The 22,121-nt window shown below is 41.7% G+C and overlaps 1 protein-coding gene across 1 annotated transcript in view; it reads right to left on the bottom strand.

Annotated features, from left to right (window-relative positions):
• Positions 1-22,121, bottom strand: part of brsk2a (BR serine/threonine kinase 2a) — a 506,659-nt gene that overhangs the window by 146,484 nt on the left and 338,054 nt on the right. The gene's annotated exons all lie outside the window — the stretch shown is intronic.

The following is a 22,121-nucleotide window of genomic DNA, read 5'->3' as shown; positions in this document are numbered from 1 at the left end:
AAAATGTACTCTCTGTACAAAATTCAATACTGCTTCCACATACTGTAGGATTGATGGTATTTTTCCTGTAAAAAAATGTTTATCTGACCCCCTTACAAACATGCTAATTTTTAGCACATTCTTGCCTGCATAAGCCTTTTCTACCTCCCGTGCGCATGCATGCCGGGGACGAGTGGTAGCTTACTAGACCTACACTGTAAGACTTTTCTGTAATTTCACCAGTAAAACACTGTAGGATGCACAGTATAATATCATAAATGTGTTTTACAGCATTCATGCTGTAGATTGCACTGCATTATGTGTAACACGCTGAAAAATATTGTGTTTAAATGTAATTTGAATGCCTCTTGTAAAAAATACTCTAACATACTGTATTTCTTTACAGTAATAGCTTATGCTTACTGTAGATTCAAATGATCCATTTCAGGCACCAACCTAATACTGTCGGGTGAGACAAATTAAGCTCAGACTATTTTAGTAAATGTCTTCTTGAAGCGGCTGTGAGTTGGAAGAATATTTTCAGCAGCTGCTAGGTAGGTACCTTGCCTTGTCTATAAGTATATTAGTTGCTAGCCAATGTTGAACTACTGCACATTTCCTTAGCTAACCTAGCTAGACAGCTGGCTAACGTTTGCTAGCTAGTTAGCTCAAGTTAACAAAAGCCATTTTTGGTCTGCTCTAAATTGCTCCTAAATGTCTAGCTGTGCGACCTGGAAAAACATCACCCAGAGAATATTGTGAATGTAGGCTTTTCCATCACTCTGTGGTCCAACTCATCCCAAACCATCTCAATTGGGTTGAGGTCAGGTGATTGTGGAAGCCGGGTCATCTGATGCAGCACTCCATCACTCTCCTTCTTGATCAAATAGCCCTTACACAGCCCGGAGGTGTCTAGTTGAAAAACAAAGTCCCACTAAATGCAAACCAGATGGGTTGATGTATCGCTGCAGAATGCTGTGGTAGTCATGCTGGATAAGTGTGCCTTGTAATATAAATAAATCACTGACAGTGTCATCAGCAAAGCCCCCCACACCATCACACCTCCTCCTCCATGCTTCAGGATGGGAACCACACATGCGGAGATCGTCCATTCACCTACTCCGCGTCTCACAAAGTCACGGCAATTGGAAGCAAAAATCTCAAATTTGGACTCATCAGACCAAAGGACAGATTTCCACCAATCTAATATCCATTGCTCATGTTTCTCGGCCCAAGCAAGTATCATCTTCTTATTGGTGTCCTTTAGTAGTGGTTTCTTTGCAGCAATTCAACCATGAAGACATGATTCACATAGTCTCCTCTAAACAGTTGATGTTGAGATGTGTCTGTAACTTGAACTCTGTGAAGCATTTATTTGGGCTGCAATTTCTGAGGCTGGTAACTCTAATGAACTAATCCTCTGCAGCAGAGATAACTCTGGGTCTTCCTTTCCTGTGGCGGTCTTCATGAGATCCAGTTTCATCATAGCGCTTGATGGTGTTTGCGATGTCATTTGAAGAAGCTTTCAAAGTTCTTGAAATTTACTGGATTGACTGACCTACATGTCTTAAAGTAACGATGGACTGTCATTTCTCTTTGCTTATTTGAGCTGTTCTTCCCATAATATGGACTTGGTATTTTACCAAATTCTGCAAACAAATATGCAATCTTTGGACAATAAAATGGACGAGTTATTTGGAAGATTATACTACCAACGGGACATTAAAAACTGTAACATCTTATGCTTCACGGAGTTGTGGCAGAACGACGACAATATCAACATACAGCTGGCTGGTTATATGATGTGACGGCAGGATAGAACAGTGGCATCTGGTAAGACAAGGTGTGGTGGTCTATACATTTTTGTAAACTACAGCTGGTGCACGATATCTAAGGAAGTCTCGAGCTATTGCTCGCCTGAGGTAGACTTTCTCATGATAAGCTGCAGAGCACATTACCTATATTCTTTGTAGCTGTTTACATACCAGCACAGTCAGAGGCTGGCACTAAGAGGCTGGCACTAATATTCTGAGTAGATAGCCCGGCCATCACAGGCTAGCTATTTTGACACCCACCAAGTTTGGTACTCACCAAACTCAGATTTACTATAAGAAAAATTGGATTACTTTTGCTGTTCTTCGTCAGAATGCACTCCCAGGACTTCTACTTCAACAACAAATGTTGGTTTGGTTCCAAATAATCCATAGTTATATCCAAATAGCGGCGTTTTGTTCGTGCGTTCAAGACACTATCCGAAGGGTAACGAAGGGTGACGCGCCCGGCGCGTTTCGTGACAAAAAAATTCAAAATATTCCATTACCGTACTTCGAAGCATGTCAAACGCTGTTTAAAATCAATTTTTATGCAATTGTTCTCGTAAAATAGCGATAATATTCTGACCGGGAGTCGTTGTTTTTGTTCAAAGACTGAAAATGTAAACATGGAGTCGTCTCGTGCATTCGCGCGCCCGTCTCATTGTTCTCAGATCGACCACTTAACAAATGTGCTACTGTTTTTCAGCCATGGCCTGCAAAGTCATCATTCAACGTTCTGGCGCCTTCTGAGAGCCTATGGGAGCGTTAGAAAATGTCACGTTACAGCAGAGATCCTTTGTTTTGGATAGAGATGACAAAGAAGGCCAAGAAATGGTCAGAGAGGGCGCTTCCTGTTTGGAATCTTCTCAGGTTTTGGCCTGCCAAATGAGTTCTGTTATACTCACAGACACCATTCAAACAGTTTTAGAAACTTTAGGGTGTTTTCTATCCAAATCAAACTATTCTAGTTACTTATATGCATATTCTAGTTACTGGGCAGGAGTAGTAACCAGATTAAATCGGGTACGTTTTTTATCCAGCCGTGCAAATACTGCCCCCTATCCCCAACAGGTTTTAATAAAAAAAAATTAAAATAATGTAGCCTACATTTTCCGGTTTGGATGATTGTGTGCTGTCGCTACTTCTGTGAATGTCTGAACATTGCATCCAAAAATAAACTGGTCACATTCAGGAGATAACTTTGTAAGGACTGTGTTTGTGCAAAATATTTCTGTGAAAAACAATGTGGCTACCTCAAATGCTGAGTCAATTGAAACTGGACATTCTAAATAAGCGTTCTAATCACACCAATTTAAGCGTATGCTGCAGAGACCACTGTAGAATGATCACACCCATTTGTTGGTTGGTACATCTGAAAAGGTTAAAACTTCTTCAGGCTAGGGTCTATTTTTCTCCATTTCATGTCTGACTGACGTGCCCAAAGTAAACTGCCTGTTACTCAGGCCCAGAAGCCAGGATATGCATATAATTGGTACCATTGGATAGAAAACACTTTGTAGAAAGTTTGTAGACAAGTTAAAATAATGTATGAGACTATAACACAATTGATATAGTAGTAGAAAATCCAAAGAAAAACCAACTGGAATTTTTGAGAGTCCAATGCTCTTACAATGGAAAGCTATGGGTTATATGCAATTCCAGCTCCCAGATTGCAATTCCTATGGCTTCCACTAGGCGTCAACAGTCTTTGTTCAAGGTTTCAGGCTTGTTTCTTCCCAAACGAGGAAGAATTTTGAGTTTTGGTACTGGGAGTCAGAGTTGGAAATCAGTCTGTGCGCGAGCAACGAAGAGGATGCGCACCTGCTTATTTTGCTTTCCTATTGAACCCACTTCTTTCCGTATGAAATATTATAGTTTAATTACATTTCAGGGTACCTGAGGAATAAATAGAAATGTATTTTGACTTGTTTTAACCTCTTACATCTAGACCTTCCGCTAGCGGAACACCTGCTCCAATAGCCAATGATGGGCGTGGCGCGAATTACAAATTCCTCAAAAATACAAAAACTTCAATTTTTCAAACATATGACTATTTTACACCATTTTAAAGACAAGACTCTCCTTTATCTAACCACACTGTCCGATTTCAAAAAGGCTTTACAACGAAAGCAAAACATTAGATTATGTCAGCAGAGTACCCAGCCAGAAATAATCAGACACCCATTTTTCAAGCTAGCATATAATGTCACAAAAACCCAGAAGACAGCTAAATGCAGCACTAACCTTTGATGATCTTCATCAGATGACACACCTAGGACATTATGTTATACAATACATGCATGTTTTGTTCAATCAAGTTCATATTTATATCAAAAAACAGCTTTTACATTAGCATGTGACGTTCAGAACTAGCATACCCCCCGCAAACTTCCGGCGAATTTACTAACAATTTACTAAATTACTCACGATAAACGTTCACAAAAAGCATAACAATTATTTTAAGAATTATAGATACATTACTCCTCTATGCACTCGATATGTCCGATTTTAAAATAGCTTTTCGGTGAAAGCACATTTTGCAATATTCTCAGTAGATAGCCCAGCCATCACGGCTAGCTATTTAGACACCCACCAAGTTTAGCACTCACCAAAGTCAGATTTACTATAAGAAAAATGTTATTACCTTTGCTGTTCTTCGTCAGAATGCACTCCCAGGACTTCTACTTCAATAACAAGTGTTGGTTTGGTCCCAAATAATCCATAGTTATATCCAAACCGCAGCGTTTTGTTCGTGCGTTCAAGACACTATCCGAAAGAGCAAATAAGGGTTACGCGCCCGACGCGTTTCGTGACAAACAATTTCTAAATATTCCATTACCGTACTTCGAAGCATGTCAACCGCTGTTTAAAATCAATTTTTATGCCATTTTTCTCATAAAAAAGCGATAATATTCCAACCGGGAAAGCGTGTTTACGTTCAAAGAGAGAAAGTAAAAGCATGGGATCCCCTCGTGCACGAGCTTCAGTCTGATGGCCCTCTGATCGACCACCATCCAAACGCGCTAAAGTTTTTCAGCCAGCGGCTGGAATTACATCATTCAGCTTTTTCCCGGGTTCTGAGAGCCTATGGGAGCCGTAGGAAGTGTCACGTTACAGCAAAGATCCTACATTTTCTTTAAACAGAGCCAAGAAGCTCAAGGAATGGTCAAAGAGGGTACTTCCTGTTTGGAATCTTCTCAGGTTTTGGCCTGCCATATGAGTTCTGTTATACTCACAGATACCATTCAAACCGTTTTAGAAACTTTAGGGTGTTTTCTATCCAAAGCCAATAATTATATGCATATTCTAGTTTCTGGGCAGGAGTAATAATCAGATTAAATTGGGTACGTTTTTTATCCGTCCGTGAAAATACTGCCCCCTAGCCATATCAGGTTAAAAAGTTTAGCGGTAGCTTTTTTGATTCCTTTCTCTGCATGTTGAACGAGTGGATTACTCAAATCGATGGGGCCAACTAAACAGACTTTTTGGGATATAAAGAAGGATTTTATCTAACAAAACTGCCATGCATGTTGTAGCTGGGACCCTTTGGATTGCAAATCAGAGGAACATTTAAAAAAGGTAAGTGAATATTTAATTGCTATTTGTGAAGCCTGTGCTGGTTGAAAAATATTTTGATGTGGGGCGCTGTCCTCAAACAATGGCATGGCATGCTTTCGCTATAAAGCCTATTGTAAATCGGACAATGCAGTTAGATGAACAAGACTTTAAGTATTTAACTGATATAAGACACTTGTATGTACCTAAACGTTTAATATCCATAATTTTTATGATTATTTATTTGAATTGCGCGCCCTCCAATTTCACCGGAAGTTGTCGACAGGTGTCCTGCTGACGGGAAGCCTAGCCCTAAGAAGTTTTAAGAGCGTAGTCCATTGTGGCTACATGTCATACTAAACAGAACTAGGGCTGTGGCTTTCACACATGATGCAGACCTTTGAAACATCTACATTTTAAAAAGTATATTAAATCAATGTAATATCGCCTACACCTTTACAATAAATCCATTATTTATTATAGACAGGTCTAAAGAAGCATGATATGAATAAAATGTAGTCTATTTCAGAAGAAAAGAAGAGCATTCTCTGAGTTGTACTTGTGTCAGGTCCTGATGTGGCTATGCCAAATGGCTGTGGGCTACACTAGTTCATTTAGCAGACAAGATTTGTTTAGAATTCCATGGCATTATTTTAAAGTATGAAGAATACAATTGAAAAAAGCTGAATAAAATAGAAAGGATATTTTTCCAAACAATTTCAGGGAGTGCCACATGCCGCTATTTTATGTTTAGCGGTTAACAAATAAATAGGTATTCCTGTATGCTTAACTTAGAGTTGTTAATGTAACTTTAGTTATTCTGCAAACATTGGGCTATTTGTTTACATTTTTTATGCATTTTAAGGCTGCATGATGCGACTCTAATGATAATTTGCTTGAACAGCATGAGCTAGTGTTGGACTAGTAACTGAAAGGTTGCAAGATCAAATCCCTGAGCTGACAAGGTAAAAATCTGTCGTTCTTCCCCTGAACAAGACAATTAACCCAACTGTTCCTAGGCTGCCATTGAAAATAAGAATCAACTTGCCTAGTAAAATAAAAATATATTCACAATTTGACAAGCACTTGATAAAGCCTAGAATTTCACAGTGGCAAGCCTAGAATTTTGTGTGGCTGTAATGCACCCCAAAAAAATCCATGCTGTTTGAGGCGAGTGGCTGTTGTGCGCTCAATCAATCAAATGTATTTAGAAAGCCCTTTTTACATCAGCCGATGTCACAAAGTGTTATACAGAAACCCAGCCTAAAACCCCAAACAGCAAGCAATACAGATGTAGAAGCACTGTGGCAAGGAAAATCTCCCTAGAAAGGCAGGAACCTAGGAAGAAACCTAGAGATGAAACAGGCTCTGAGGGGTGGCCAGTCCTCTTCTGGCTGTGCCGGGTTGAGATTATAACAGTACATGGCCAAGATGTTCAAACGGTCATTGATAATCACAGTGGTTGTAGAGGGTGCAACAGGTCAGCACCTCAGGAGTAAATGTCAGTTGGCTTTTCATAGCCGAGCATTCATAGTTAGAGACAGCTGGTGCGGTAGAGAGAGAATCGAAAACCATCACGTGATCAAGTCTTTCTCACAGGCTACAAGTGAAGACATACACACCGGGACGCAACTGCGCACGTCCTCATCCAATTCCGAGGTGCATATTGAAGATATTGGAAGAACTGTCCACATTTACTTTTCGGCAGTTAACAAGATGAGTAGGCCTAACGAACAACAAAAGCACTAGCCTATGTCAATCTACTATCCCCCATAGTACATAGGTCAACCTATTCTATTCTGTGCGAGAAATAAATATTCCAAACATAGTCTGGGACAGTTGTGGGATGCGATAGATCCCAAATTAATACAACCACTAGCATCCCAAAAATTATTTTACGCAATGTGGCTGACGCAACAGATCAGAACGTTTAGCTTAAAATGTTGATAAACTATGAGGCTATTTCTTCAAATTATACACGCACATGGTAGTAGGCTGTAAGAATTAGCGGAAAACACCCTTAACAAAAGTGGCCTCAAATGCAATTATGCATGTAATGCTTTTATTATAAAGGTGTATTTTTATGGTGAAAATTATCTTCCCCAAACTTGAAACTTACACACTGCTTATGTATGCCAGTTAGGCTCTACACCCCTTGTAAAGTGTATTAAGTTTGATTCGATTTTTGAATACATTTGCATTGATGTCAGAGTGATTAGAGGGACAATAGAGTGCTGAGTACAAGGCAGTTAGCAAGTTTGGTAGGCTACTAATGACCATCCGCAGCATCAGAGCTTAGAGAAGCCTAATTACTGTGACTAAACGGTCACATGGAATTTGACTGCCTTCATGACTCGTGACTGATGTCAACAGCCCTAAGCAGAACTTTACCAAACTTATTATTAGGTTGTTTGGCAATAACTGTCAGATATAAAGAAAAGGTGGGAAAAAGTTTCAGTATGGAAAAGTTGGCGGGAAACATCTTAGTATGAAAGGGATAAAAGCTACTTTGAAACAACACTGTATAACTCAAGAAGATCTAAATGCATATCCCCATGAAACTGATTGAGATTAAATGGTTGTCGTGCAGACACTGTGTGAACGTTTCACCAAAAAAGCTTGACTAAGTATAATTTACGATTGACAGTGAGAAATGGAGGGTGACCACAAAAATGTGTGTATAAAGTGGAGGTCACAAGGTCTCCTGCACGAAGCGACAATACAGAAGTTACTAAAATAACCTGTCGAAACAAATCTTGGGAGTGAGCTCATGTTATGTGACAACGCTGCAGACTTCGAAACGACAACTCAGGACTTCCTGAAATATCCCTTGTCCAAACAAATCTTCTGTAGGGTCGATTGAATTGACACTGAAACGTAGCTGAATGGCAATTGTGCAAATGTGGAGGAGTCATGCGTAGCGGTTAGCCCCCTTGACTCCAGAACACATTACTTACCTGTGGCGACGTGGGTACAGATACTGTCTCAGCCCTTCTCTTCTGTCTATCCCTCCACACTCACATTTCTGACTATACAGTCTAATACATTTGCAAATGCAGGTCAAACAAACCAAAACACAAAGCACCCAGTAGATTCTTAACTCAATGCTCCACCATAATCAAACTATCTATGTAAAGTACAGCCTATGGCTGAGGAGAGGTCCAGATGTCCACCTAGGTCTATTCAATCTCTCCAAACTTCCAAGCAGGCTATTCCTTGTACACTACAGGAGACAAACACTGTACAAACAACAGAGAAGGACTTCTTGGAACATGAGGAGAAAGTTGACAGCAGTGTAGAAGCAGAAATGCTTGTGTTTGGTTATTTGGACATTTTTGTTTACAAAGCGAAGTCTTGGAGACATGGGCTGGATTTGGAGGCAGCTGAATTTGCTTCCGCTGTAACCGTGGTGCTCAAGTCAGATTTATGTCAATGTTTTGGGGGTAAGGGCGACGGCGGTGCGTGAACCTGCCATGGGGGATCAGCACGGAAGCACAGATCCAAACGGATTTGGAACGCTCCCCTCGCATCTTTGTCCTTTCGCCTACTCATCCCTCGCGTCTGTGTCCCTATGACCCTGCTTTTGTGCTCCCTCGACTTCCCTCCCTTCGTCTCTCCATTGCTACCCTCTAGTTGTCTCCCCTCTGCCCTATGTACCCCTCCCTTCTCGCCTTTGTGTCACACAGCAGACTTCATGGACATTTCTATTAGTATAACTATTGTTTGGAAGGTAGCTTACACATAGTCTGCTATTCACTCAGGCAACAAGGCATTGTTTCACATACAAGACAAATGGTTGGGTTAAGAACCTTGGCTGAAAACAGAACATTGATTTTATTGGGCAATACACCTACAGTGGAAATGTGGAAATTATTTATTTTATTTTATTTCACCTTTATTTAACTAGGCAAGTCATATTTTACTATAGTTATTAGTGCTGGTGAGGGAAAAACAACACCCAGTACAAGGATAGGGATCTTCATACAGGAGAATAGGAACCCAGCTTTTGCGAACATCTTGCGAAAGTGTTGTCACTTATTAGCATTAGTGGACTCATGCTGTATCACTGGGAATTTGGGCTAGGCTAATCAGAGCTAATCCCATTGCTAATGGGCGCTATCAGCAGCGCTACACCTTGCCCTTCTCCACCTGAGGCAGGGGTATAGTGTGAGTATTAGCTCCCTGTAACACTTGGTTCCCCGCTCTTGTATGACTGTGAAAGATGAGCTGTCGGAGAAATATACTGCTTAGCTTTAACCGAACAGCTTCTGCTTAGCTTAAACCGAACAGCTTCGCTGTTTCAGTTAATTGAAATGAGAGAAGTATGCAAGGACTTAATGTAACATATGTGTCCTGAATGGCCCCCTATTCCCTATGGCTGCTAGTCAAATATTGTGCACAATACAGGGAATAGGGGGCCATTTGGCCTTATACTGTAACTATAACTCTACATTTACCATACATGCTACATGATACCGGCCTTAGGCTCTAATGCTCACATGTACTTCAAGGCTTTATTAGTGCTCTTAGATCCCTTAGGAGCATAGGGAGTCCACCATCTCACTCTTTTCTGCGTAAGGGCTTTTGCCTCTTACCAGGAGACCTGTAACTCAATGGATGGTGTTCAAAATGGCTTCTATTGGAAAAACAACATAGTTGGCCATTAACTCTGAGCTCTTCTTCAATCCCTCATCTTCCCACAACCCCTCTCCTCTACCATCTCTCCATCTAGAGTACTATAGTGGCGACCCACATTCTAAAATGTAGCGAACTCTCCCTCTGTCTCTCTCTCCCTCTCTCTCCCTCTCTTCCTCCTTCTTGTCCACACTTCATCCCTCCTTACCGCCCTCCGTCCATCCGTCCAGAAAAGTTGAAAGGAGGTGAAGAGGTAAGCCAGAGAGAGAGAGAGAGATTCTGAGAAAGTGACATAGAAAGATTCACAGATAGAGAAAACGAGAGAAGGAAAATAAAAACCTAAACTCTTTCTTCCCGCCAGAAACCCCAAGGTCAGAGAAGAGTGGTGAGACTGACACTAATCTAAATTGGTTATTTGACAGGGAGATCGTTTGCCTTGTTGATTAATGTGGTTATCATTATCCAATGGCCATCATTAGCCTTGTTGGTCAGTGGAGGAAGTCTGGCTGTGGAATAACTGATTGGCATTGGTTGGCTAGGGGGCTCTGCTATCAGTGTCATGTCCTGTCTCACTAAATGAATCAATGGGCCAGAAACTGCAATGGACCCTTGGCTCCACGCTTGGGGAAATTAAGCCAGAATGGTGGATGGCTGGACGCTTCCTACACAGTTACTGGTCTACGAATGGATGAGCTGATAACTGGAATGGAGTCTGTGTCAGTGGCAGAGGAAATGGTGGTGGAGGCTAATCGTACATGACCCTGAAGAACTGACACTACCACTCAGGGACTTCGGTCAGTTCTTTGTGTTGTTGTGAATCATAGAATTACATACAGAACAAACAAAAACATGCATAAATTAATAAGCAAATTTGTTATTTAAAAGGATCTCTGTGTTGTGAAGTGTGTATTGAATCCCGAAGCGAGTTGGTTAACCAACACGCAGCTCCAACATAGCAGCTCTCTCAACCTGGCTCTTACAAAAGAAAGAGCATGGTCAAGGCTCACACCAACACCAACACCATCATCCCAGAAACCCTAGACCCACTCCAATTTGTATACCGCCCTAACAGATCCACAGATGATGCAATCTCAATCAACACTGCCCTTTTCCCATCTGGACATAAGGATCACCTACGGGAGAATGCTGTTCATTGACTACAGCTCAGTGTTCAACACCATATTGCCCACAAAGCTCATCATTAAGCTAAGGACCCTGAGACTAAACACCTCCCTCTGTAACTGGATCCTGGACTTCCTGACGTGCCACCCTCAGGTGGTAAGGGTAGGCAACAACACATCCGCCACGCTGATCCTCAATTCAGGGGGCCCTCAGAGAGGTTTGTGCTTAGTCCCCTCCTGTAATCCCTGTTCACCCATGATGGTGTGGCCAAGCACAACTCCAACAACATCATTAAGTTTGCCAACGACCCAACAGTGGTAGGCCTGATCACCGACAGCGATGAGACAACCTATAGGGAGGTCAGAGACCTGGAAGTGTGGTGCCAGGACAATAACATCTTCCTCAACATGATCAAGACAAAGGAGATGGTCCTGGACTACAGAAAAAGGAGGGCCGAGCATGCCCCCATTCTCATTGACGGGGCTGTAATGGATTAGGTTGAGAGCAAGTTCCTTGGTGTCCACATCACCAACAAATGATCATGGTCCAACCACACCAAGACACTCGTGAAGAAGGCACAACAATGCCTATTCCCCCTCAGGAAACTGAAAAGATTTGGCATGGGTCCTCAGATCCTACAGCTGCACCATCAAGAGCATCTTCACTGGTTGCATCACCTCCTGGTATGGCAACTACTCGGCCTCCGACTGCAAGTGCTACAGAGGGTGCTGCGTATGGCCCAGTATATCACTGGGGCCAAGCTTCCTGACATCCAGGAACTCTATTCCAGGCAGCATCAGAGGAAGGCCCTAAAAATTGCCAAAGAATCCAGTTACCCTAGTCATGGACTGTTCTCTCTGCTACCGCACGGCAAGTGGTACCTGAGCGCCAAGTCTGGGTCCAAAAGGCTTCGTAACAACTTCTACCCCCAAGCCATAAGACTGCTGAACAGCTAATCAAGTGGCTACATGGACTATTTGCACTATTTGCAGCTACTCACTCTTTATTATCCATTATCTACGCATAGTCACTTTACCCCTACCTGCATGTACATATTACCTCAATTACCTTACCTTGACTAACCTGTACCCCCACACATTGACTCGGTACCGGTACCCCCTATACATACAGCTTGGTTATTGGTATTTTATTGTTTCTCTTATTTTTTACTGTAGTTTATTTAGTAACTGTTATCAACTGTTTTTCTTAAAACGTTGTTGGTTAAGGGCTTTTAAGTAAGCATTTCATGGTAAGGTCTACTACACCTGTTGCATTCGGCGCATTTGACAAAAAACATTTGATTCAATTTTTTTATTTGATATGACTGGGCAATAATCATGATAGGATAAAACCAGAGCCTGCTGAACTTGCTTTGTGGAGTATAGTATCAAAAAAGCAAAGCATCTCTTTACCATGGACAGACCTTTCCCCATCTTCACAACCTTTGAACCAATACATTTTGACCATGAAAGTTTACAATCCAAGGTAACACCAAGTAATTTAGTCTCCTCAACTTGCTCAACAGCCACATTATTCATTATCAGATTCAGCTGAGGTCTAGAACTTAGGGAATGATTTGTACAAAATACAATGCTCTTAGTTGCAGAGATGTTCAGGACTAGTTTATTACTAGCATCCCATTCTAGAGTTGCAGAGATTTCACTAGCTGTGGTTGCTGACGTGTAGGGTTGAATCATCAGCATACATAGACACAGGTTTTGATTAATGCCAGTGGCATATATTGTTTTTTTAAGAGAAGAGGGCCGAGAGAGCTGCCCTGCGTTACATAACACTTATAAACATTAGAGAAGCTTCCATTTAAGAAAACCCTCTGTGTTCTATTCGATAGATAGCTCAGAATCCATGATATGGCAGAGGTTGAAAAGCCATGACACATGTTTTTTCAACAACACTTTATGGTCAATAATATCAAAGGCTGCATTGAAATCTAACAGTATAGCTCCAACAATGTTGTTAAACCAAATGACAGGTTAAACAACCAAATTCTCCACCCTGGATTTTATGTTTGTTATTGTTGTTGTGTTCTTTAATGGATCCAATGTGATTTAATATGCTAAATTATGGGATAATTCATTTTCTGCTGCAGATGTCCTGGTAATATGGGGGCAGAAAAATGCCACATGTGGTGTGTGTGTGTGAGTGTGTGCATGCGTGTGTCTGTGGATGGTGATGGGTCCATGTGGACACATAAAGCATGGCAGTCCCATACCCACAGCTGTTCCAAAGGAAGCCTGCTAAAATAAACACTTCTTTCCTATGTTTCTTCTTTCTTTCCGTCTTCCTTTCCTCCCCTCCATGAGGTAATCACTTACTTGCTCACACCTAGGTCGTGTTCATCAGGACATGCAATGGAAAACGTTTCAAAATGTTTTGAACAGAAAATGTATGTTTCTTATTGAAGATGTCAAATTAGTCCCTCCATGATTAAATATATTTTGTTCTGTTTTGGTACCTAATGAACACAACCCTGTACTATCATGTAAATGCAGATTAAGGAATGGTGGCTAGGAGAAGAAGCAATTTAAGACTATCCAGATGGAACCCTTTAAGAATGCATCCTTTTCCCCCTTCCTTGAGGTGAACATGTATGTCATTGAATCAGTCAAAATGAGGTTTCCCTTTCACCAATCCTCACCTATTCATTCATTCAGATGATGTTAAGCAAGACTCAAAATCGGTTTATATTCAAATGCAAGCAGTGACTTACAGCAGTCGCCAGGGGTGCACTCTCTGGCAAGGTTGGGGCAATTACCTTGCAATTCAGTCAATTAAGAAAGTAAACTAAATGTCAATGTTCCTCAATTCTTTCTTATATGAGAAAATTGTGGGATTGGAATTTCAGTTTACTTTGACCCCAACCCTGCTCTCTTATATACACAAAGGCATTATTTGATTATAGGATTCAATCAACGGTGACTGTAGGAGCCAAATAGGTCATATTGTAAATGTGTATGGTTCCAATTCTTGATGCATTTCTGTTGTACGTGTGTTTGCCACTAATTCCCTGTCAAGTGTGTGTACTCCCTCTACAGGCCAATGGAGAATACAGTTAAAAGGCATACATGCTCCAAGGCCTACTGGGAGTGACTGGAATGGCAGCATACAGTCTTTTCACCATACCAGACCATGTTTACCATGCTGTTTGTTTCTTTAGTTTTAACGATCAGAATTTGTTTTGGTAGAATTATTTTCATTTTTGTATACAGAGGAATGACAAATAAATGTATTATTTTTTAAACTTTTGAATCAAACTATGACAATTGGATTTGTATGCGTCAAGACTAACAATTCAACCCTCTCCATTGTGTCTAAAGGATTAGAATGGAAATTTATTGGGACAATTATATTGGACAAATTAGCAAATACATTTAGTCAAAAGTCTTTGCCGGAAAAGACTTAGTTGGAATAGAAAACTGGATTGTTTGGAAAGACGCGTAAACAAGGAACTAAGGACTCACGCGGCCTCAAGACTACAGTGTAGAAAAGACGCACTTGGGTATGTAAAGTAGCCTAACAAGCGCCCAAACTTTTGGATTGATTAATGGGTAAATGTAAGTGTATGGCTACATTTATCATGCATTCAAAGTGATAGAAAGTTTGCTATTGGAGTGACTTATTAGTACAAAGAAATGAATGCACAGAACCCGTTTTCCAATCTCCGCTGCCTAATTCATTGAAGTGTAAAGATTAATGATATAGCGACACAGTTAAATGACAGGACCGCACCGGAGTGCTTATTGATCCATGTTCATGATTGGATATTGAAATATAGAAATTATTGTATTTGTATTTATTATGGATCCCCATTGGCAGCAGCTACTCTTCCTGGGGTCCAGCAAAATTAAGTTAGTTTATACGATTTTTAAACATTACAATACATTCACAGATTTCACAACACACTGTGTGCCATCAGGCCTATACTCCACCATTAACACATACTGTATATACAATACAAAATCCATGTGTACGTGTGTGTATAGTGCGTATGTTATCGTGTGTGTGTGTGTGTGTGTGTGTATGAACGTGTCTGTGCATATGTTTGTGTTGCTTCACAGTCCCCGCTGATCCATAAGGTGTATTTGTATCTGTTTTCTAAATCTAATTTTACAGCTTGCATCAGTTACTTGATGTGGAATAGAGTTCCATGTCGTCATTGCTCTATGTAGTACCGTGTGCCTCCCATAGTCTGTTCTGGACTGAACTGTGAAGAGACCTCTTGTGGCATGTCTTGTGGGGTATGTCTGGCAGACATATCAGTGTGGATGACGGATCACCACCTCAAGCTGAACCTCGGCAAGACGGAGCTGCTCTTCCTCCCGGGGAAGGACTGCCAGTTTCATGATCTCGCCATCACGGTTGACAACGCCATTGTGTCCTCCTCCCAGAGTGCTAAGAGCCTTGGCGTGACCCTGGACAACACCCTGTCGTTCTCCGCTAACATCAAGGCGGTGACCCGATCCTGTAGGTTCATGCTCTACAACATTCGCAGAGTACGACCCTGCCTTACACAGGAGGCGGCGCAGGTCCTAATCCAGGCACTTGTCATCTCCCGTCTGGATTACTGCAACTCCCTGTTGGCGGGGCTCCCTGCCTGTGCCATTAAACCCCTACAACTCATCCAGAACGCCGCAGCTCGTCTGGTGTTCAACCTTCCCAAGTTCTCTCACATCACCCCGCTCCTCCGCACACTCCACTGGCTTCCAGTTGAAGCTCGCATCTGCTACAAGACCATGGTGCTTGCCTACGGAGCTGTGAGGGGAACGGCACCTCCGTACCTTCAGGCTCTGATCAGTCCCTACACCCAAACAAGGGCACTGCGTTCATCCACCTCTGGCCTGCTGGCCCCCCTACCTCTGCGGAAGCACAGTTCCCGCTCAGCCCAGTCAAAACTGTTCGCTGCTCTGGCACCCCGATGGTGGAACAAGCTCCCTCACGACATCAGAACAGCGGAGTCAATCACCATCTTCAGGAGACACCTGAAACCCCACCTCTTTAAGGAATACCTGGGATAGGATAAAGTAATCCTTCTAACCCCCCCCCCAAAAAAGATATAGATGTACTATTGTAAAGTGGTTGTTCCACTGGATATCATAAGGTGAATGCACCAATTTGTAAGTCGCTCTGGATAAGAGCGTCTGCTAAATGACGTAAATGTAAATGTATGCATGGGTGTCAGAGTTGTCCGCCAGTAGTTCAAACAGGCAGCTTGGTGCATTCAACGTGTAAATACCTCTCATGAATACAAGTAGTCATAAAGTCAATCTCTCCTCCACTTTCAGCCAGGAGAGATTGACATGCATATTATTAATATTTGCTCTCCGTGTACATCCAAGGGCCAGCCGTGCTGCCCTGTTCTGAGCCAATAGCAATTTTGGCTCAGAACAGGGCAGAACAAGTCCCTTTTTGTGGCACCTGACCACATGACTGAACAGTAGTTCAGGTGCGACAAAACTAGGGCCTGTAGCACCTGCCTTGTTGATAGTGCTGTTAAAAAATGCTTATTAACGTCCAGTTTCGAATGACGCAACAATCAGCATTTGAGCTGGCACTGTTTTTTCAGGAACATTTTGCACAAACACAGTCTTTACAAAGGTATGTCCAGAATGTGACCAATTTAGTTTTGGATGCAATGTAAAGACATTCACAGAAGTAGCTACAGCATAACACAATCATCCAAGCCAGAAAATGTGTCCTAGCGCTAACCGCTTAACACAAGCGGTCATATTTTTATAACTCTCGGCTGACAGAAACTATAATATGAATTAGGTAATAGCAATTGCTATTTGTAATTACCGTAATTTCCGGAGTATTAAGCGCACCTGAATATAAGCCGCACCCACTGAATTTTAAAAAAAATATTATTTTGAACATAAATAAGCCGCACATGTCTATAAGCCGCAGGTGCCTACCCGTACATTGAAACAAATGAACTTTACACAGGCTTTAACGAAGCACGGCTTGTAACAAAAATAAATAGGCTTTAACGAAACACGGCTTGTAACAAAAAATGTAAAATTAGCAATAAACAGTAGCCTACCAAGAAAGTCATTGGTCACTATCTTCCTCCTCCTGTGCACTGAAACCATCTCCTTCGGTGTCGGAGTTGAATAGCCTCAGAATTGCTTCATCCGATATTGGATCGTTTTCATTGTCACTCTCGTCACTTTCATCCGGAGGCAAATCCCCCGCTGAACCCTCTTCAACACGCAGCAGTCCAGCCTTTCGAAACCCGTTGATGATAATGGATTTTTTGACAATGCTCCACGCTGTCAGGACCCACTGGCAGACTTGACCATAAGTTGCTCTTCGCATGCGGCCCGTTTTAGTGAAGGATTTCTCCCCACTTGTCATCCAAGCCTCCCACTGAACAGGGAGTGCCACCTTAAATGCACGATTTACACTGATGTCGAGTGGCTGCAAATACTTTGTTGTGCCCCCAGGAATCAGGGTGACAAAATGACTACCGTAATCAGAATGATGGGAAGTTTGAGAGCGTAAACAAAAAAGTTGTTTGAACTTAACCCGTTCAGCAATTTCATTGGTCTAATGAAAGCTTCATGCCGCCAAAACACTGAGCACAGAATGTTTTTTTGGGGGAAAAAAAATTAGTAGCTTGTGCGCAGCGGAATGATTATTTTTTCGCATCAACCAAAGGTAATAAGAGGAGACAAGATGAGTTTGGTCTGTTTATAGTTGAAGAGGGTGTGTCGTCTACGATCATCCACTTCCCTTCATTCACTTCCTGAAGTTTACTTGAAAGATTAGTGAACCATTCCTTCACCTCATTATAACATCCTTGGTCTGACAGACGTTTACGTGACACCCAGAATGCTTTGTATAATGTCAACAAACATGGCGCCACATATAGCTGGCAAATAGCTTAGCATTAGCTCATTATAATCAGTACAACCTTCAAAAAGTATTTTACACACTGAGCCACAGTCTTCCCTGTGGCTCAGTTGGTAGAGCATGGTGTTTGCAACCCCAGCATGGTGTGTGCAACGCCAGGGTTGTGGGTTCGATTCCCAGTACAAAAAAAAATGCATGAAATGGAATGTATGCATTCACTGCTGTAAGTCGCTCTCGATAAGAGCGTCTGCTAAATGACTAAAATGTAAATGTAAAACATCAGATGTCGATTACAATAGATGCAATAATCGGAATGCATTATTTGAAAACTGTAAATACATTATGCTACATACATACTGTATTCTCCTACAGTAGAAACGACAACACGATATACAGAAAATAAGGAACTTACTTTGATAGGAATGCACACATGTCAAAAGTTATTATTTGTAAGGAAAACAACAAGGAAGGCAAAGCAAGCGCCAGCAAGAAAATGTTCCAATTCTTGCAAGACTGCGCAAATATATGCTTACTTGATCTACACAAACATGAGTGAAGTGCAGTGGGCTCTCCTAGAAGAGAGAAGTTTATCTGGGTCAGTAAAGCCTCAAACATAAATTGTCCGCAACGCTGAAATCGGCTACTTCTATGTGAATTAATGAGAAGGCGGAACACCTCAATTCAAACTGTTGTTATAAAATAAAAAAAAATAAAAAATTCTTGGAAATGACAATGAATTAATAATTAGCAGGCATGATGTGTTAACTGTCCTGTACGTAATAATCACATTTTGTAACAGTGAGTGCATTCTGACATCATGTGCATAAAACAACTCACACTGGGGTGACCGTTAGAGATATTTGGAACTCACATGTGAAAAGGTTAAGGTGCTCCAAAGCTTTTTACTATCATTCTTCATCATTTTTTCCTTTGCTATTTTTTTTACCTTTATTTAACTAGGCAAGTCAGTTAAGAAACAAATATGATCAAAAGGCAAAAGGCCTCCTGCGGGAACCACAACACTATATAAAGAGAGACCTAAGACAGCCACATAGCAGAGCAGCAACACATGACAACACAGCATGGTAGCAACACAACATGCCAACAACATAGTAGCAACACAACATGGCAGCAGCACAACATGGTAGCAGCACAAAACATGATAAGAACTTTATTTGGCACAGACAACAGCACAAAGGGCAAGAAGGTAGAGACAACAATATATCATGCGAAGCAGCCACAACTGTCAGTAAGAATGTCTATGATTGAGTCTTTGAATGAAGAGATGGAGATAAAACTTTCCAGTTTGAGTGTTTTTTGCAGCTCGTTCCAGTCGCTAGCAGCAGCGAACTGAAAAGAGGAGCGCCCCATGGATGTGTGCTTTGGGGACCTTTTACAGAATGTGACTGGCAGAACAGGTGTTGCATGGTGAGTATGAGGGCTGCAGTAGATATCTCAGATAGGGGGGAGTGAGGCCTGAGAGGGTTTTATAAATAAGCATCAACGAGTGGGTCTTGCAATGGGTTTACAGAGATGACCAATTTACAAAGGATCATAGATGTGTCCTATAAGGAGAATTGTTGGCAAATCTGATGGTCGATTGGTATATAAATTATGTCTCTGTAATCTAGCATGGGTAGGATGGTCATCTGAATCCGGGTTAGTTTGGCAGCTGGGGTGAAAGAGGAGCGATTACTATAGAGGAATCCAAGTGTAGATTTAACCTTAGCCTGCAGCTATGATATGTGCTGAGAGAAGGACAGTGTACCGTCTAGCCAAACTCCCTAGTACTTGTATGAGGTGACTACCTCAAGCTCTAAACCGGGCCTGGGCATCTCCAGTCCTTGGGGGCCTGATTGGTGTCACACTTTTCCCCAGCCCCAGCTAACACACCTGACTCCAATAATCAACTAATCATGATCTTCAGTTAAAAATGAAATTAATTTAAATCAGCTGTGTTTGCTAGGGATAGGGAGGGACTAGAATTCTAGTCCATGCTAGGGATGTACTAGAATTACCCAGGCCTGCTCTAAACCGTTAGAGGTAATAATCACACAGATGGGGAGAGTGGCATTCTTCTTACCATACCACATGACCTTTGTTTTGGAGGTGTTCAGAACAGGGTTAAGAGCAGAGAAAGCTGTTGAACACTAAGAAAGCTTTGTTGTAGAGTGTTTAACACAAAATCCAGGGAAGGGCCAGCTGAGTATAAGTCTGTATCATTTGCAAAGAAATGGATGAGAGCGGTTCATACTGCCTGAGCTACGTTGTTGATGTAAATTGAGAAGAGCGTGGGCCCTAGGATTGAGCCTTGGGGTACTCCCTTGGTGACAGGCAATGGCTGAGACAGCAGGTATTTCCAACAGTTTTGATAAAAAATAAAAATAGAAATTGGCCTATAAAAGTTAGGATCAGCTTGACCTCTTATTTAAATAAAGGACACACCGTGGCTGCCCTATCATCGTCAAGCCTATCTCTCCTCTCTGGGGAGGTTCCCATTGCTTGGAAGGCAGCCACGGTGTGTCCTTTATTTAAATAAGAGGTCAAGCTAATCCTAACTTTTATAGGCCAATTTCTATTTTTATTTTTTATCAAAACTGTTGGAAATACCTGTCAATAATCAACTGACTGGCTTTCTTGATGTCTATAGTATTCTCTCTGGTATGCAACCTGGTTTCCGCTCAGGTTATGGATGTGTCATTGCAACCTTAAAGGTCCTAAATGATGTCACCATTGCCCTTGATTCTAAGCAATGTTGTGCTGCCTTCCAAGCAATGGGAACCTCCCCAGAGAGGAGAGATAGGCTTGACGATGATAGGGCAGCCACCTTATAATCAATTTTTATGCAATTTTTCTCGTAAAAAAGCGATAATATTCCGACCGGGAAACCCTGTTTTCGTTCAAAGACTGAAAATAAAAACATGGAGTCGTCTTGTGCACGCGCGTCACAGTCTCATTGTTCTCAGATCGACCACTTACCAAATGCGCTACTGTTTTTCAGCCATGGCCTGCAAAGTCATCATTCAACGTTCTGGCGCCTTCTGAGAGCCTATGGGAGCGTTAGAAAATGTCACGTTACAGCAGAGATCCCCTGTTTTGGATAGAGATGATCAAGAAGGCCAAGAAATAGTCAGAGAGGGCGCTTTCTTTTTGGAATCTTCTCAGGTTTTGGCCTGCCAAATGAGTTCTGTTATACTCAGACACCATTCAAACAGTTTTAGAAACTTTGAAATGTTTTCTATCCAAAGCTAATAATTATATGCATATTCTAGTTTCTGGGCAGGAGTAATAATCAGATTAATTCGGGTACACTTTTTATCCGGCCGTGAAAATACTGCCCCCTATCCATAACAAGTTAAGCTACATATGTTAACGTGGACTATTTTGAGCACTTTTCTTCAGGGATGCTTACTTGTTTTCATTGCTTTACTGGGAAGCTTAGCAGAAGTAGATATGCTCATGTTATTTATGTTAGTGCAGGGTGAGCTGCACACAGTGGACTTCCTCCTAGGGCACACCGCCTCACTGCAAACAGTATATATCTGGTTCATAGGCACATGATTACTGCATACAACAGCTGTAGGATCAGCAGAGGCATTAGGGACAGATAGAAGGACATAAATTAGGTTACTTACATTGTGTCTTCCAACGGCCCTGGTGTAATGTACATTTGCTTAATGACAACTCTGCTTCACAATGGTAGGGATTAGCTGAGCTGGGCTTGGGTCATTGATAAGTCATTGTCTCAACGCAGCCTTATAATGCTGTGAAAGGATCCAGGAACCAAAATGATTTGGGTGCATCCCATCCTCCTTATAAAACGTGTTTTGTTTCCAAAAGTGCTCAAAATTGTCAATAAAAGTTACACCCATTGAGCTGCAATAATCACGTAGCCAGTTGTGAAGAGAAAGAACACTGCTAAAGCGTTCATTGCCATGATTCAGAAAGGGCACAGGGCCAGATATGATGGGTCTTTTGTTAGTTACTATCAGAGAGTCAATCAGCTCTTTAAAATCCAGTTTCAACTCTTCAGAGCTGCCCTTCATAATGTCATCAAAACCCACATGTCCTGATGTAGCACATTCGGGAGCATCTAAGTAATGCCATTTACTTGAGCTCTGGGATAGGACATTGTTACCATGGAGC

The sequence above is a fragment of the Salmo trutta genome, chromosome 7, assembly GCF_901001165.1.
Source record: "Salmo trutta chromosome 7, fSalTru1.1, whole genome shotgun sequence".
In the NCBI taxonomy this organism is placed as follows: Eukaryota; Metazoa; Chordata; class Actinopteri; order Salmoniformes; family Salmonidae; genus Salmo; species Salmo trutta.
The sequence above is the reverse complement of the archived record's forward strand: the minus strand, read 5'-3'. Positions and strand labels throughout refer to the sequence as shown.